Source organism: Hibiscus syriacus, unplaced genomic scaffold (genome assembly GCF_006381635.1).
Source record: "Hibiscus syriacus cultivar Baekdansim isolate YM2019G1 unplaced genomic scaffold, ASM638163v2 tig00109925_pilon, whole genome shotgun sequence".
Lineage (NCBI taxonomy): Eukaryota > Viridiplantae > Streptophyta > Magnoliopsida > Malvales > Malvaceae > Hibiscus > Hibiscus syriacus.
Genome location: NW_024062531.1, coordinates 427,308 through 443,324, shown reverse-complemented (window position 1 = coordinate 443,324; position 16,017 = coordinate 427,308).

Here is a 16,017-nt window from a genome sequence, read left to right as displayed (position 1 = left end):
TCGAATATAAGATATTGTTTTATTGAATCCCTCAACTATGAAAAGTTGCAAAATAGTGCTTCATCCATAGGGAGTTACTTTATTGAGTCTCTCGAGTATTAAAAATTATAAAATGGTCACCTTACTATTTATTATGTTTCAAACTTGTCTTTTTTCTTTTTAAAAAATTAGCGATCGTCTGATTTGGACGTCAACATGATGAATAATATATGATAGTATTTGAGATTATGAGATTAGATATTATCATATCTCAATCAGCAGGTTAACGTCCAACTCATACCACCGTTAGATTTTTTGAAAAAAGAACTAGTTTGAAATATAATGAAGTGTCATGTGACTATTTTATAACTTTTAATAGTTGAGAGACTCAATGAAACATCTTCCTATAGTCAAGGGATTATTTTCTAACTTTTAATAATTACTTATTATGCAATTAAGACTATTCGTCTTGCTAAACTTAGTGAGTTTATATTCCAGGCCCGTAAAAATTATATTATACATCGGTTGAAATAAGTCTCACAAAGCCTTTTGTTTGTGATCAAATAGTTTAACAACAGTTTGATTGATTGTCTCCTTTTAATAGCTAAACTACGAGAACAAAAAAAAATCTAGTATATATATGGTAATTCACATATAGAACTTAAACACATCAAGCCAATAATTTATACTCCTCTTTATGATTATCTCATGGCTAGAAGCCATATGTTTACCATTATAAAATTTTGATTGTGCATTATATATTTATATCAGTCCACCATAAATGCACAAAATTAATATTTGAAGTAGATTGAGTATAAATCTCGCTTTATTGAATGTTTTGAGATTCAATATGGCATGAATTGCCTATTATTATTATTTTCATCAGGGAGAAGAAACACAGGTGGATGAAAAAGATATATGAATTATCATTTTATTTTGATCATCGTACATAGTGATATGTATAAAAAAATCATAAGATAATTCATTACAAGTTAGCTGCCACCAAACTTGAGAGAAGATTTGTCCCCAATACTTACTAAAACGAAAGAAAATAAAACTACATGCTATGAATGTAATGCAATGCAAGGTACCTTAGCTTTAAGCGGGTGGTGGTGCAGCGGTTGCACGGCGAGTGCGCTTTCTTAGCTTGGCGGGGCTAGAATGTTCGGAGTCATACGCAGGTGCGGCTAGAGGAGTGCTAGGTCCTTCTGGAACAGTTGGGAGCGGAGGCTCATAATGCTGAGATGCTTTCCTGAGGTGGCATCGGCTCCTACGCAAGGGAGCTTGCCGTGGCATCTCGGATTGTGACTCCTCGGTTAACTCAATGGGATGTGGTACGTCAGGGTGTGCTTCTTCCATAGGCGCGACAGGTTGCGGTATATGAGGATGTTCGACCGCCAGGGGTTCAACGAATTGTGGTGGTTCTTAGATATTGGCGAGTTAGAGGTTGGCTTCTCGATCTACGTCGGGTGACACTGCATGGACTGGATCAGGGTCAACTAGAACGTTTGCGTCTGCGGGCTGGTGACTCTCTTTACTGGATGAGTGTTGATCAGTAGCTGGAGCAGGGTGGGGTGCTTCTGTAGATGCCTCGGCATCCTCATTTGTTGGCACAAGTCTGTCAGAGAAGACAGGAATGGTGAAGTTTGTGTGCGGGAGAAACTCCATCAAGGCGCTGATGAGAAATTCATCTCGACGTTTGGCGTAGGAAAAATATGTCATCAGTTTGTCGGACAGCTGGCCGACATGCTCTTGAGTACACTGAACTGCCTGCTCCAGGGCATTTGAAGTTGCCCTGGCATGTGGAAATAGTGTAGCGCGAGATGTGGTTGCCTCTTTTTCCTTCCCTTTGGCTTCCTTGTAACTCAATAACAGAGGGATTTTTGCTTTGGTGATTCCAACAATACCCGGTAAAATCTCATCAAATATTTCTTCGGGGACTTTCTTTTTACGGCATTAGGTGGTGATGAGATTTGGAAATACCAGGGCACTTGCAGGTCGCTTCAGGCACAAATGAGTATGTTCCACGATAAGTTTCCCTACATCGATGGTGTGCCCGAATATGATTGAATGCAGCAAGAGCATCCGCTGGCAAGACACGGTGGTATTGTGGGAAGTGGGTAAGAGTTTGTGCTTCATGAAATGATTCCATAACTTCACTTGTGGAAGTAGTCTCTATCGGTCCACGGTTTTCTGCTCATTTGTTGCCCCGTTCCATTAAGTATCGGGAAGACAAAGGTCTTCCAGGATGCCTTGGTAAGTTTCGTTGTCAGCTTCTTGTGCAAAACTAGTATGGTGGTCATCAGCAACCTGCAGTTTAAAGTAGCAATTAATGGAAGAAGGAGTAAAACGAATAGAAATGCCGCAAACCACCACGACATGTTGATTTGGCTCGGTGATGTTTGAATAAAACTCCTTCACTATGGTTGCGTTGACAGATGCATGATGCTTGGCAAATTTTTGCCACTTATGTGTGGTGACCACATCGAGCACCTCGCTCCCTAAGTCAGCATCCTCCTCCTCGGAGAAGATAAACCCTAACTTGAAAAAGACTCACCGGTTCTTGATAGTTTGGAACCGTTCGCGGGCGGTATCATCTACAAATCATGGTGGCGAGGGTGGTGGAGGGGGTCATGATCGGACCATCGTGAAAATAGAATAAAAAATGAGGAAGAAAGCTTGGATCATGATCAGTTATGGATGCTCGGTCAAACGGAAAGGAAAAGAAGAAGATAGAAAGTGAAAGTTGAAAGAGATAAGGCAAAAAGTGAAAAAGGGATACAAACAAAGTGAAGATTTTTGTGGGGACATGTTATAAAAAGGTGGGGTCTAGACGGGAAAGAAACAAAGTCAAAAAAATTCAATCCCTCAAGTCAAAAGTCAAAAGGGTAAATATTTTCCCTCCTTTTCCCATTTCGTTTGCCGCCTAAATTTTTACAAACTTCTTCCATACAACTCACGTGCTCTCCATGTGGGTTAACCCTTGCAAAAATACAATAAAAATAATTAACAAGAAATATTAAAATAACAGCAAGACAAGAGTAATTTATGTACATAAGTAAAATTAAAATGCCACGGCATCCCTAAGATGCCAGACCAGTGTCGACGTCGTGCAAGAGCAGCGCCGAGTTGTCACGCACATGTGGGATTCCCAGGTAGGCCTTTAGACGCTAGCCATTGACTTTAAAGATGGATCCATCATCCATGTTCTTGATATTAACAGCACCGTATGGGTAAACATGATGGATTTCGAATGGTCCCGACCAACGTGACTTCAGTTTGCCAGGGAAGAGTTTGAGCCTTGAGTTGAAAAGCATCACTTTCTGACCCACATGAAAATATCGTGGCAAAAGAATTTTTTCATGCCACTTTTTGGTTTTTTCCTTATAGAGCTTGGTATTTTCATATGCTTGCGCTCAAAACTCCTCCATTTCATTTAGATCAAGCAATCATTTCTCCATAGCAAGTTGCTCGTTGAAGTTTAGCTTCTTGATTGCCCAGTATGCCTTGTGTTCTAGTTCAACTGGTAGGTGGCAGATTTTCCATGTACCATCTTGAAAGGCGACATTACCAAAGGAGTTTTGAATGCCGTCTTATAGGCCCATAATGCTTCATCGAGCTTGGGAGACCAATCTTTCCTTTGAGGGTTCACCACATTCTCAAGGATTTGCTCGACTTCTCGATTGGACACTTCAGCTTGCCCATTTTTCTGTGGGTGATATGCCGTGGCAATCTTATGTCGCACTCTGTATTTCTGTAATGCCTTGGTAATCAGCTTGTTGTCAAAGTGAGTGCCCTCATCGCTGATGATGGCTCTTGGGACTCCAAATCGAGTGAATATATTCTTGTGAAGGAATTTGAGCACCGTCTTAGAATTGTTCCTTGGCGTAGCAATTGCTTCAACCCACTTTGAAACATAGTCCACCGCAAGCAAAATGTATAAGTCTCCAAAGAAAGATGAGAATGGTCCCATGAAATCAATACCCCAAACATCGAAAAGTTCTATCTCCATAATATTTTGCAGCGGCATTTCATGTCGTCTGGAAATGTTTCAAGTGCGCTGGAATCTGTCGCATGCTTTGCAAAATTCGTGGACATCTTTAAATAGCAATGGCCAATAGAAGCCCGATTAGAGGACTTTTGCAGCAGTCCTTGAACCTCCAAAATGCCCTTCATAGGTCGCTTTGTGGCAATGGTATAAGATATCACTTTGCTATTCTTCGGGGATGCACCGTCGAATCATTTGATCGGCACATTGCTTGAACAAGTAAGGCTCGTCCCAAAAATAGAACTTGGCATCATGAAAAAACCTCTTTTTGCCCTGGCTATTTAGTTCATAAGAAAAACACCACTAACAAGAAAATTAACAAGGTCAGCGTACCACGGAATTACCGTGATATATAAAATTTTCTCGTCAGGGAATTCTTCTTTAATATAAAAAATGTCATGGCATTATGAAATATTTTCTAGCCTAGATAAGTGGTCTACAACCTGATTTTCAGTACCTTTCCTATCGATTGCCTTTAAGTCGAATTCTTGCAAGAGTAATATCCACCTAATCAGTCTAGGCTTGGCATCTTTCTTGTTCACTAAGTATTTTATAGCTGAATGATCAGTATGAACTATAACTTTTGTGCCTATCAAGTATGGCCTAAACTTGTCAAATGCAAATGCCACAACAAGTAATTCTTTCTCAATGGTCATGTAATTTAATTGTGCATCATTTAAGGTATGACTGACATAATATATGACATGAAAGATTTTACCTCTACGTTGCCCAAGCACGGCTCCCACGGCAAATCACTTGCATCGCACATTAATTCGAACGGGGTCGTCCAATCTGGTGAAACCACGATCGGTGCAGAGATAAGTCTTTGCTTCAGCTCTTTGAATATGCCATGACATTTCTGATCGAACACGAACGGTTGGTTTTGTTGCAGTAGGATGCACAAGGGCTTGGATATTATGGAGAAGTCTTTGATGAATCTTCGATAAAATCCGGCATGCCCAAGGAAACTCCGAATTCCCTTGACAAAATTTTGTTGGGGGAAGTTTCTCGATCACCTCGATCTTGGCCTTATCTACCTCAATTCCTTTTGCAGAAATCCTGTGTCCTAGAACAATGCCTTATGTTACCATGAACTGTCTTTTTTCCCAATTCAGCACGAGATCAGCCTCCTCACATCGTTTTAGTACCTTTGCCAAATTGCCGAGGCATTTTTGAAAGTCGTCCCCAGAAACAGAAAAATCAGCCATGAAAATTTCAAGAAAGTCCTCAACCATGTCAGAAAATATGGCTTGCATGCAGTACTGAAAAGTTGTCGGGGCATTACAGAGTCTAAAAAGAATTCTTCGGAAGGCATAAATGCCATAGGGGCATGTGAATATGGCCTTCTCTTGGTCCTCTGGTGCGATGGCAATCTGGTTATACCCCGACTAACCATCCAAGAAATAATAATATGCCTTGCCAGCAAGTCGATCCAGGATTTGATCGATAAACGGAAAAGGGAAGTGATCCTTCTTGGTGGCCTTGTTAAACTTGCGATAGTCCATGCAGATTCGTCATCCGGTGACCGTGCGAGTAGGAATCAACTCATTGTCTTCACTCGTCACCACGGTCATGCCTCCCTTCTTGGGCACACATTGAACGAGACTCACCCATGAACTATCTGAAATGGGGTAAATTACTCCAGCATCGAGACATTTGAGAATCTCTTTAATCTCAACTTGTTTCATGATTGGGTTCAATCTTTGATGTGGCTCTATGGATTTGATGTGGCATTCTTCCAGTAGGATTTTGTGCATGCATATTTTTGGACTTATTCCCTTGATATCTGCCATCGTCCAACCTAACACTTTCTTATGCTGTGACAAAACACTTAACAAACTCGATTCTTGGGTAGGAGTGAGGGCATAGGAAATAATCACATGTAAAGTTTCATCACTACCCAGATAAGCATATTTAAGGTGTTGTGGCAAATTCTTAAGTTCTAGGGTAGGAGCATGCTGTAATGAGGGCTTAGGAGGAACAAACTCTTCAAAGTTCAAAGGTTCAAAATGTGTACCTGGGCTAGCCTTGAGAAAACTAGCCTGCTGTTCCTTGAATGAAAAATCGTTAGGCTCTTTGGCCTTTAAGTCTTCCAGTAGCCTCTCATTATCATCCAGCTGAATGAAATTATCATGGCAAAATTGATCTGCTTCTTTTACAATTACTGTATCTACTTCAAAATGCTCTGGCATTCTTCATAATCATCCATGTACTTGAGAGATCGGAAGACATTCACAATGACTTGTTGATCGGCCACTTGCATGGTTAGCTTGCCCCTCTCACAATCGATAAGGATACGACTGGAAGCTAGGAAGGGTTTCCCCAATATGATGGGCGCTGTGGCGTTGACCTCACAGTCCAGAATCAAAAAATCGACAGGAAAAATGAACTTGTCAACCAGTACGATGAAATCTTCAATTCGCCCCTTTGGTCAAACATGTGAATAATCGGCTAATTGCAGGATGACCGAGGTGGGTCTCGCATTTCCTATCCTCAGGTTAATGAATATTGACTTAGGCATCAAGTTCACACTTAAGACAATGTCACATAATGCCTTCCCAACAAATTTGTCTCCTATCAAACATGGGATGATAAAACTGCCCGGATCATGTCTCTTTGGTGGCAGTTTACTTAAGAAAGAGCAAAATTCTTTTACCATGACAATTGTTTAATACTGCTCAACCTTTCTCTTCTTAATAACAATTTCTTTGAGAAATTTGGCATATGTCGGCATTTGTTCCATAGCCTCTAGAAAAGGAACATTGATTTGAAGTTGACTCAGAATGTCAACAAATATTCTGAATTGAATATCTTCGTTATGCTCCTTCAGTCTTTGTGAAACGGAGGTGGGGGTATGGCTTCCTGTACTGACGAGGTGCGGACATAAGTTGCCTTGACATTTTTATTTGCCCCCTCAGTTTCTTTACTTGATGACTCTTCAGCCTTTTCCTCTTCCACTGGTACTTCTTCTTGCACTTCTTGATCAGCTTGCTTAGTTATAGGGGGTGAATCATCCTTCGGTCTTCCCCTAAACTTATCTTCAACATTAATTTGTGTACCACTTCAGAGAGTTAGCACACTGTAGTTTTCCTTGCCATGAGGTTTGGTGACTTCAGTGTCACTCGGTAAATGTCCTAGTTTGCGTTCTTGTAATGTCACGACAATTTAACCCACTTACTCTCCAACGCCCTTAGCGACGAACTATGGCTTTGAAGCAGGGCTCCTTGATTTTTTATGGAGGTTGTATGGTCTTGCATCATTGTTTTTGTTGTTGCAATAAACTCATGCATTGTGTTTGATGAAGATGGCCCTCCCTTATTAGAATTATGCCATGGCATATTCGATTGATAATTATGGGAGTCATTGTAATTCTGTTGGCAAGCTAGTTGATGTGCACTGCTGGTTCCTTGATTTCCCCATGAAAAGTTTGGATGTTGACGCCATCCAGGATTATATGTGTTAGAATAGGGGTTGTTGTTACCTCGATTGAAGTTGCCTACAAAGTTTATGGATTCTTGATTGGTCGGGCAGTCACTCTCATTGTGATTGACGTGGCATAAAAAACATGCTGACTGAGCTGCCTTCACTTCTCTCACCACACTTGGCCTTTGCAAATTCTTCAACATGTTTGTGATAGCAGCAAGTTGGGCGGACACGTTATCCTTAGAATCTAGCTCAAAAGCTCCATGAGATTTTTGCCCAACTCCAAGCCTTGTGGATGGAAACTGATAATCATTAGTGGCAATCTTATCCAGAATGTCAAATGCCTCTGCTGGTGATTTGTCAAGTAACGTCCTATTTGCCGAGGCATCTAACATCATCCTCGTGGGTGCGTTTTCTCCATTATAGAACATCACCACTTGTGTCCAATCTTGAAAACCATGGTTTGAGCACTTTCAAAGCAATGCCTTGTATCGATCCCAATATTCATACATCGACTCGTCATAAGCTTGACTGAAGGAAGCAATGTAGTTCCTTAATTGGGTGTTCATATTCGGAGGTTTATACCGCAGTAAATTTTTTTTGCACAGATCTGTCCACGACTCCATTGAAGTCGTTGGTACGCCACTCAACCACGCCCTTGCTCGGTCATGCAGGGAGTATGAAAATAACTTTAATTTCAGAACATCTTTGTGCACTCCTTGTTGGCGAAAAGAATCGCACACCTCCAAGAAGTTACGAATATACTGACCGACATCTTCATTTGGCATGCCCCTAAACTGTCCTATTGAATTTAACATATTGAACATGACAAGTTTGAGCTCGAAGTGGGTTGCCTGAATTTCTGGGGCCACTATTCCAGGATTTAAATCATCTAAGATCAGGTTTAAGTGATCACGAATGGCACGAGGTTTGGCTGCATTCCTAGCATTTAAATTTCTGATCCTCCTCATGATCAATGCCTTGATTTCCGAGTTGGTACATGTTCACATGTTGAGCGCGTCTTCTTTGTCTAAAAAGCCTCTCGATTTCAGGATTAATCGGTTTTAATGGCTCTTTAGGGTTGCTTCGGGTCACGTACCTAGAAAAATAAATGAAGAAAAATTAAGGAAAGTAACAAGTAAAGCTAACTACAAAGAAAATATGAACAAGTAAAATAAAAATGCTATGACAAATAAATTTAACTTCCAGTTGCCAATTCCCCGGCAACGGCGCTAAAAACTTGTCCGCTCTTGTGGGTATTATAAAATGAGTACGGATATGTGTGCAAGTATACACAATCGAACAAGTAATAAAGTGATAAGTTGAGTATCGTCTCCACATGGAATTAGGGAAATCAAATAGGATTGTCAAGGCACTTTACTTTGTCACCTAAGTAAAGTTAGTGATGGTATATACAAATGATAATGCTATGGCAAAATGGAACGACTGATGTGGAAATGGAATGATGGTGGTGTGGTAGTAATTGGATATGTCGTGGCAAAAGAAATTGTAAAGTGTGGGAACAAATAGAAATGTCAAGGCGAAATAAAATGCAAATACTTGATTTAACAAATAGGACTTTAGCTTTCTCACACGACAAGCAGCGATTGGAATGAGTGATGAGAGTCACAAGGAAAACCTAAGTCTATTTCTCTGAATGGTATTTCTTCTATGCTTACCCTGCCCGATAGAGTCTACTGAGGTGCCCTATGCTATCTCTAGTAAGGGACTCGACAGATTAAAGATGCCCTGGCAAAACCGATTGGCGTAAACCCTTGCAGTGATCCTATTGGTCCAGATAACAGGATATGTCTCGACAATACCTTTTTGCGGCAACATTAACATCTAACTTATCGTTCAAGAACAACTCCTTTTAGTCGAATGAAGTCCTATCCTTATATCTAAGGCGGACTAGGCCTAATTACTCTCTAGAACCCGTTGTTTATGTAGTTCCTCCCTAGTTTCTCTCGAACACTAAGGATAAATTGCCAAGGCATTCTCTCGAATCCTCAAGCTCTCCTAAAGAAAGGCTACTCTCGTAGCTCCTACAACATTAAGGCATTAAGTTTCACAAACAAAACAGAATAAAGCATAGAAAATCAACCATTCATTGCAATAAAAACTTAAACATCCAAGCGAACTCCCACTAAATAGGATTAGTTCATGGTGGGTTTGAAATAAACAAGCACAAAGCAAGTTTCATTCATTCCTTACAACCCAACAACAAAATATGAAATCAAGAACTAAAGGGATGAGAAAAAGCCTTCAACGTGCACTGCCAAATGCCTTCCTCAGCCACCAAGAACTGCTCCTAGCGAACTAGCTCCTCTCGGATGCTTAGAACGCCACTCCCTTCGGCTTGTCAAGGAGAAATGCCACAGCAAGTAGGATTGACGGAGAAAGATGAGACATTCTCTCTCTAACTTTTTAAGCTCAAATTTGGGTGAAACCAAAGTCTTATTCCATATGGCTTCATCCTCTATTTATAGGGGAAAATAAATCCTAAGACTTGATATTAACTTTCCTACCAAAAACCATGGTTAAGTACTTGAGAGCCGAGCAGAACATGCTATGATGCAGCCTAGGTAGCTGACTGATGGACCAGCATAATCCCATCGCAGGCGCCCAAGGACAGACAAGATCTGCAGGGTCAGACGGTGTCATCAGCAGAACCAGTAGTTGCAGCACCGATTCTTCCAGGCATATCTTCGAGGTGGATTTCTCGTGTAGAGGGCACGGAGAGTCGGGGACAGCTGGCTGGGAAAATATCTTCTTTCACCTTTTGCGCTCTCGAAATGCCAGTCGAACTTGGCATTTTTATTTAACTCAACAATCCCTTATGTCACGACATTTTCTTTCCTCTTTTCCTTGCTTTCAATACCTGCATATCATCAGACAAGTACCTTTCCCAAAAAGCAGCACCGCTGTAAAAATAAAATGCCACGACAAACCGATATTCACCACATGCAACTAAATGCTTCTAAATGCATCTATATGGTCCTAAATGAGCCTTTAGGCATTCAATAACTTAAGTTAAAAAGGCCCCAAAATGTGGCCTTTTACGGAGTTATCAACTGTCTACGTGATGAGTGACATTATATGAAATTTTAGAAATGGTCAAAGGAAAATGCAGAATAGAAGGAGAGAAAAGACAGAAATGGATTGAAACTTCTGGTTACTGTTTATATGATAAGCGACAGTAGATGAATGTATAAAGGAACAAATGTGGATGAAGAACATGAGAAGATATGTACATGTAGTATACTTATCGATGTGTGCAGTGAAAATTCGAGGACGAATTTTCTTAAAAGGATGGGAGATTTGTAACATCCTCAATACCAGGTTAGTGACTATATTGAAAAATTTCAGAAATTAGTGATTAAAGTAGGATAATTGAATAGTTCAATGACTTACTTGAAGATATTTTATGCATCATTGTTGGTAATTATTAGATGAAGTAAAGGGCAAAATGGTTTTTTTACATGAAAGCTTTTTATTTTCCTTTATAAGATAAGGAAGCCCACGTGGAAGAGAAAAGAAGGTAAAACAAACTTCCAGAGTTCTATTCTTCTTCAACCGTGAGTCACCATAGCAAAGGTGAGTTTTGTGGCTAGTTGATTATTTATCGAAATTAAAGTTGGTTTATGATTATCGGATAATAATTAAGCTTAAGGAAAGCTTAAATTATCTTAAAAATAAAAGATGATGGAGTTATGAGAGATTAAAGATTAGGAGATCTTGAATGAAAACTTGGAATAAAGTTCATAATTAGAGTTGGAAGTTAAATTTGACTTGTCATCAATCTAATTAAGAGATATGAAGTGATAGAATTGGATTTAGAACATATTGCAAATTTGGTGTAATTCTTGAATTATATATGGAAGACAGGATTTTGAGATTTAAAGGGGTGATAAATGAGTTCAAATGGGCTTAAGTATGTGTATTTGAGTTTAGTATATGAAAAGGGGATATAACGTAAAGAATTAAAGTTGAAAATAATGAATTTTCAGGTTTAAATGTGAATTCTGGACTAGTGTGCATCGGTACACATTCAACATGCATCGATGCATTAAGGGTAAATTTCCAGAAATCATTCAATCCCTTAAAATAGAAACATCGAATGCAAATTGTGTATCGATGCATAGTTAATGCATCGATGCACATACTACAGAGTGTACCGATGCACTTCAAAGGAAAAAAAAGTAGATATTTCTTATAGCTTAAGAAATCAAGGATCGAATCATAGTATTTAGAATGCTAATATATATACATGATTGTGTAGATATCGATCGAGAGCAAGTTCCGTAATGATTGAAAGGTTAGAATTGATCAAGAAGAGAAAGTAACCCATAGGAGTAATTGATAGCAAGTGAGGCATAGGTGAGTGCATATTATTGGAAATATGTATTTTTAAATGGGAATTAGACTTGTGATAAGTCTGTTCCCGATATTTGAATATATGATAGCATGAGTCGAAGCATGAGTAGGATTATGTACTATGTGAATATGTCATGCTTGCATTACATGTTATGTGATGTGCATTTATGTCTATATGATAATGATCTATGAAATAATACAAGCGTATTATCTGAATTACTTGATAATAAGTCATAAGATGGCATGCAAATGTAATATAAGTTATAAGATGAGAAAGTATGTACATGAATACATGTATAAGTTTATATGTTATTTTATGTGTTATATGGTGTATATACGAACATATGTGAATAAGATATGACATACATGTTTACATGAATACATGAGTAATAATATAAGCTATATGATAGATGATATGGGAATGTATTCAAAGGACATATGTTATATGATATGAAATAGATGATCATATGCACATGTGATATATGATAGAAGAAATGATATGAGCACATGTATATGTGATTATGAATGACATGAATATGAGAAAATGTATATGTGACATGTGAATTATATGGAAGTGAATTGTGTGCCTATGTGATAAGATTATGTGAAATGATATAAATATAATACCTATGTTATGTGTCATGAGATCTAGAGATATAGTTGGCATGCCAAGAGTCGAGGGATATACAGTGGTCCTTCGGGACATAGTGGTCATTCGGGACATTTCATAGTGGTCCTTTGGGACAAATTCATATGCCCCTAGTGGGACCCCATATGAGCTGTAGTGATAGCATAGTGCATAACCTCAATAGACTTATATATTTATAGTTCTCACATATGTACATGGGCTAACAAAGAGATAATAATACATATATGATATATGATATGTATGCTTTTGGTGAAATAAGGTTAATGATGGAAATGATAAATGATGTGTATATGTGTACAATTGATTATATGTGATGTTATATTATTGTGGGTGATAGTATGATATGCTATGTATATGTAGGGTTAAGTAGTTAGAGTTACTTTTATACGTTAATGCCTCACTAAGTCATAGACTTAGCGTGTGATTGTTTTACACGTAGGTTATAGAAGTGACAAGAAAGAACAAGACAGGTCAGATTCTCCTTTCCACAGTTCAAATCAGAAATGAATTTAAATTATATGTATTTTGTCATATGAAATGTAGTTGGCATGTAAGATAAAATATTAGTATTGGTTACGCTCTAATCAAATTTGTAAAACCATATGTTTTATACAATAAAGATTATTTGGGTTTTGTTGGAATGTTAAACTGAATTTTATTAGATTTTGGTATAGTAAACATTTTGAACAGTCAATGTGACACCTCGGACTCGTATCCGGGTCGGGTACGGGTTGGGGGTGTTACACAAGGGATTATTTTCTAACTTTTAATAGCTAGTTATTATGCAATTAAGACTATTCGTCTTGCTAAACTTAGTGAGTTTATATTCCAGGCCTGTAAAAATTATATTATTATATATCGGTTGAAATAACTGTCACAAAGCCTTTTGTTTATACCAAATAGTTTAACAACATTTTGATTGATTGTCTCCTATTAATAGCTAAACTATGAGAACCAAAAAAAATCTAGTATATATATATATATATATTAATTCACATATAGAACTTATACATATCAAGCCAATAATTTATACTCATTTATGATTATCTTATGGTTAGAAGCCATATCTTTACCATTATAAAATTTTGATTGTGCATTATATATTTATATCGATCCACCATAAATGCACAAAATTGATATTTGAAGTAAATTGAGTATAAATCTCGCTTTATTGAATGTTTTGAGATTCAATATGGCATGAATTGCCTATTATTATTATTTTCATCAGAGAGAAGAATACACAGCTGGATGAAAAAGATATATGAATTATCATTTTATTTTGATCATCGTACATAGTGATATGTATGAAAAATTCATAAGATAATTCATTACAAGTTTGCTGCTAGAAATATTTTCTGACCTGATGAGAGTAAGCAAGTCTTATGCACCAGCTGAAAATGCTCTAAATTTGAATTGAAATCCAGAAGGATAATATGTTAGAGCAAAAGAATGTAAACCATGTTCGAAGCATGATAGTTGAATTGGTTCCAACAATTAATTTTTTTGTCAATGAAAAAGTAGTATAAGATGGTCATATAGCGGAGGCGGGTACTCCAGAAGAGACCTAAGACATAACTAATAATACAACTCTAGAAGAGTTCCAGGTACCTGAAAATGAAAATGAAAATAATAAAGAGATCTCGATAAGTTATATCATTACAAGAAAATAATGGAATTGAAATAAAAAAAGTTGTCGACAATAATTTTACAAACAATATTTCTACAGATATAAAGATATAAAATGAGGATCTTGAATTGAAATCTATCCAAGAGTATATATGTGAAAATAATTGGCCAAAATGGAAAAAAACGCTATTCGAGTTAAGTTAAATCAACTTCCAAAATATGAACAAGTAGTTCAAACACCTAAAGGTGTAATGCAAGTGGGGTATAAATAAATAGTCGTGAGATATAAAATACAACTTCAATCATGAAGATTTTTACTTCGTGGTGGATGCAATTACTTTATTACTTTGGTAATTATGAAAATTTTTATAATGCATCTAATGATTTGTGGATTCCTATATATTTATCCCTGAAGGATTAAAATACTAGAACCATTTAAAAATTCCTCAAAAATTTGTTCAAATATATTCGCTTATGTATTTATATAAAATGAACTGATCTATGCATGTGTGATATATTCAAATCGATGAGAATCTACTTGCTCATGTGTCTTGATAAAGACATTAAGATCAAATTATGATGATTATTGTATACTTTGAATTGTAACTCTTGAAGTGTTTTAAAATAAAATTCCCGAAGAATTTCAAAACTATCTTGATTGTTTAAAAGAATATTTGAGATAAAGAATCTTGCAATCAAGTTTTATCTCGACCTGTAGATCGAGTACTTAAATTAGATTAATTGAATATATTAAACATCAAAGGAAACACATTTTTCTAAAGTTTCCCCTCATGATCTTCAAAAGCAGAGTAATGTAAGTATTTCACGAATCCATTCAAATGGTAATTTGAAAAGTTATATTCATTGATGTATTATTTACTTGAATATTTGAAGATTGTATTTAAGATTGAGTTGTAATAATCAAAGATCTTATGTGATATTATCATGAGGGAGAGTAAATACGCGTTGTACTATTTTCCCTTAACCAATGTTTTGTCCCATTGGGTTTTTCTCATAAGGTTTTTTTAATGAGATAACATATTATATGTATTAAAGATACATGTACTCTTTTTCCTTCATTAAGATTTTTCCCACAAGATTTTTTATCTAAGTAAAGTTTTAACGAGACACATTTTCTTCATAGAAATTCAAGGGGCACTACCAATATTTATTTATGTGGATGTCAATCTCTATCTATATCTCTATCTATAAGATTGAGTTTTGATAAACTTTATTATTAGAACTTTAATATCCATTATATTTAGAGTCCTATATGATATATACTACTCGTGCTTATGAATATGAAGTTCAGAGAAAACATTTATACAACTCATATTGAGATAATACTATAGTTATCCCCTTTATTCTTATGTATATTCTTCTTCATATTATTTTTATTGCTTCGTTTAAATTATTTAATAACAATTAAAATTAAAATTATATTATAATAATAGTGTTTATCGCGTATATAATAAAACATGTTTTCTATCCATGTGACATATTTAAGCGTTATTTTTTATAGGCTTAAAATAAAAGCAGGTACTCAATTTGTAATTTTTTTTGTCAAATTAAAATTTTAAACTATTATAATTAATCATTTTAAGTCCTATCATTTTTCAGTTAGAAAAATAATTTTTGACCCTTAAGATGTTGATACGTCACACAAAATTAGATACTTGTTTTGACAAGAAAATTAATTTAGGGACTTAACGCAAAAAAACCCCATAGTTTAGGGACTTATTTTGACTCAAAATAATTTAGGTACTTGGTTACATATAATAATTTAAAAACTTAATTTGACAAAAAATAGTTTAATTAATTAAAGTAAAAAAAACATGGTTTGAGTACCTATTTTTAATTCAAGCCTTTTTTATAAATAATTTTTTTTCAAAAGTTCAAAATTAAAATAATAATT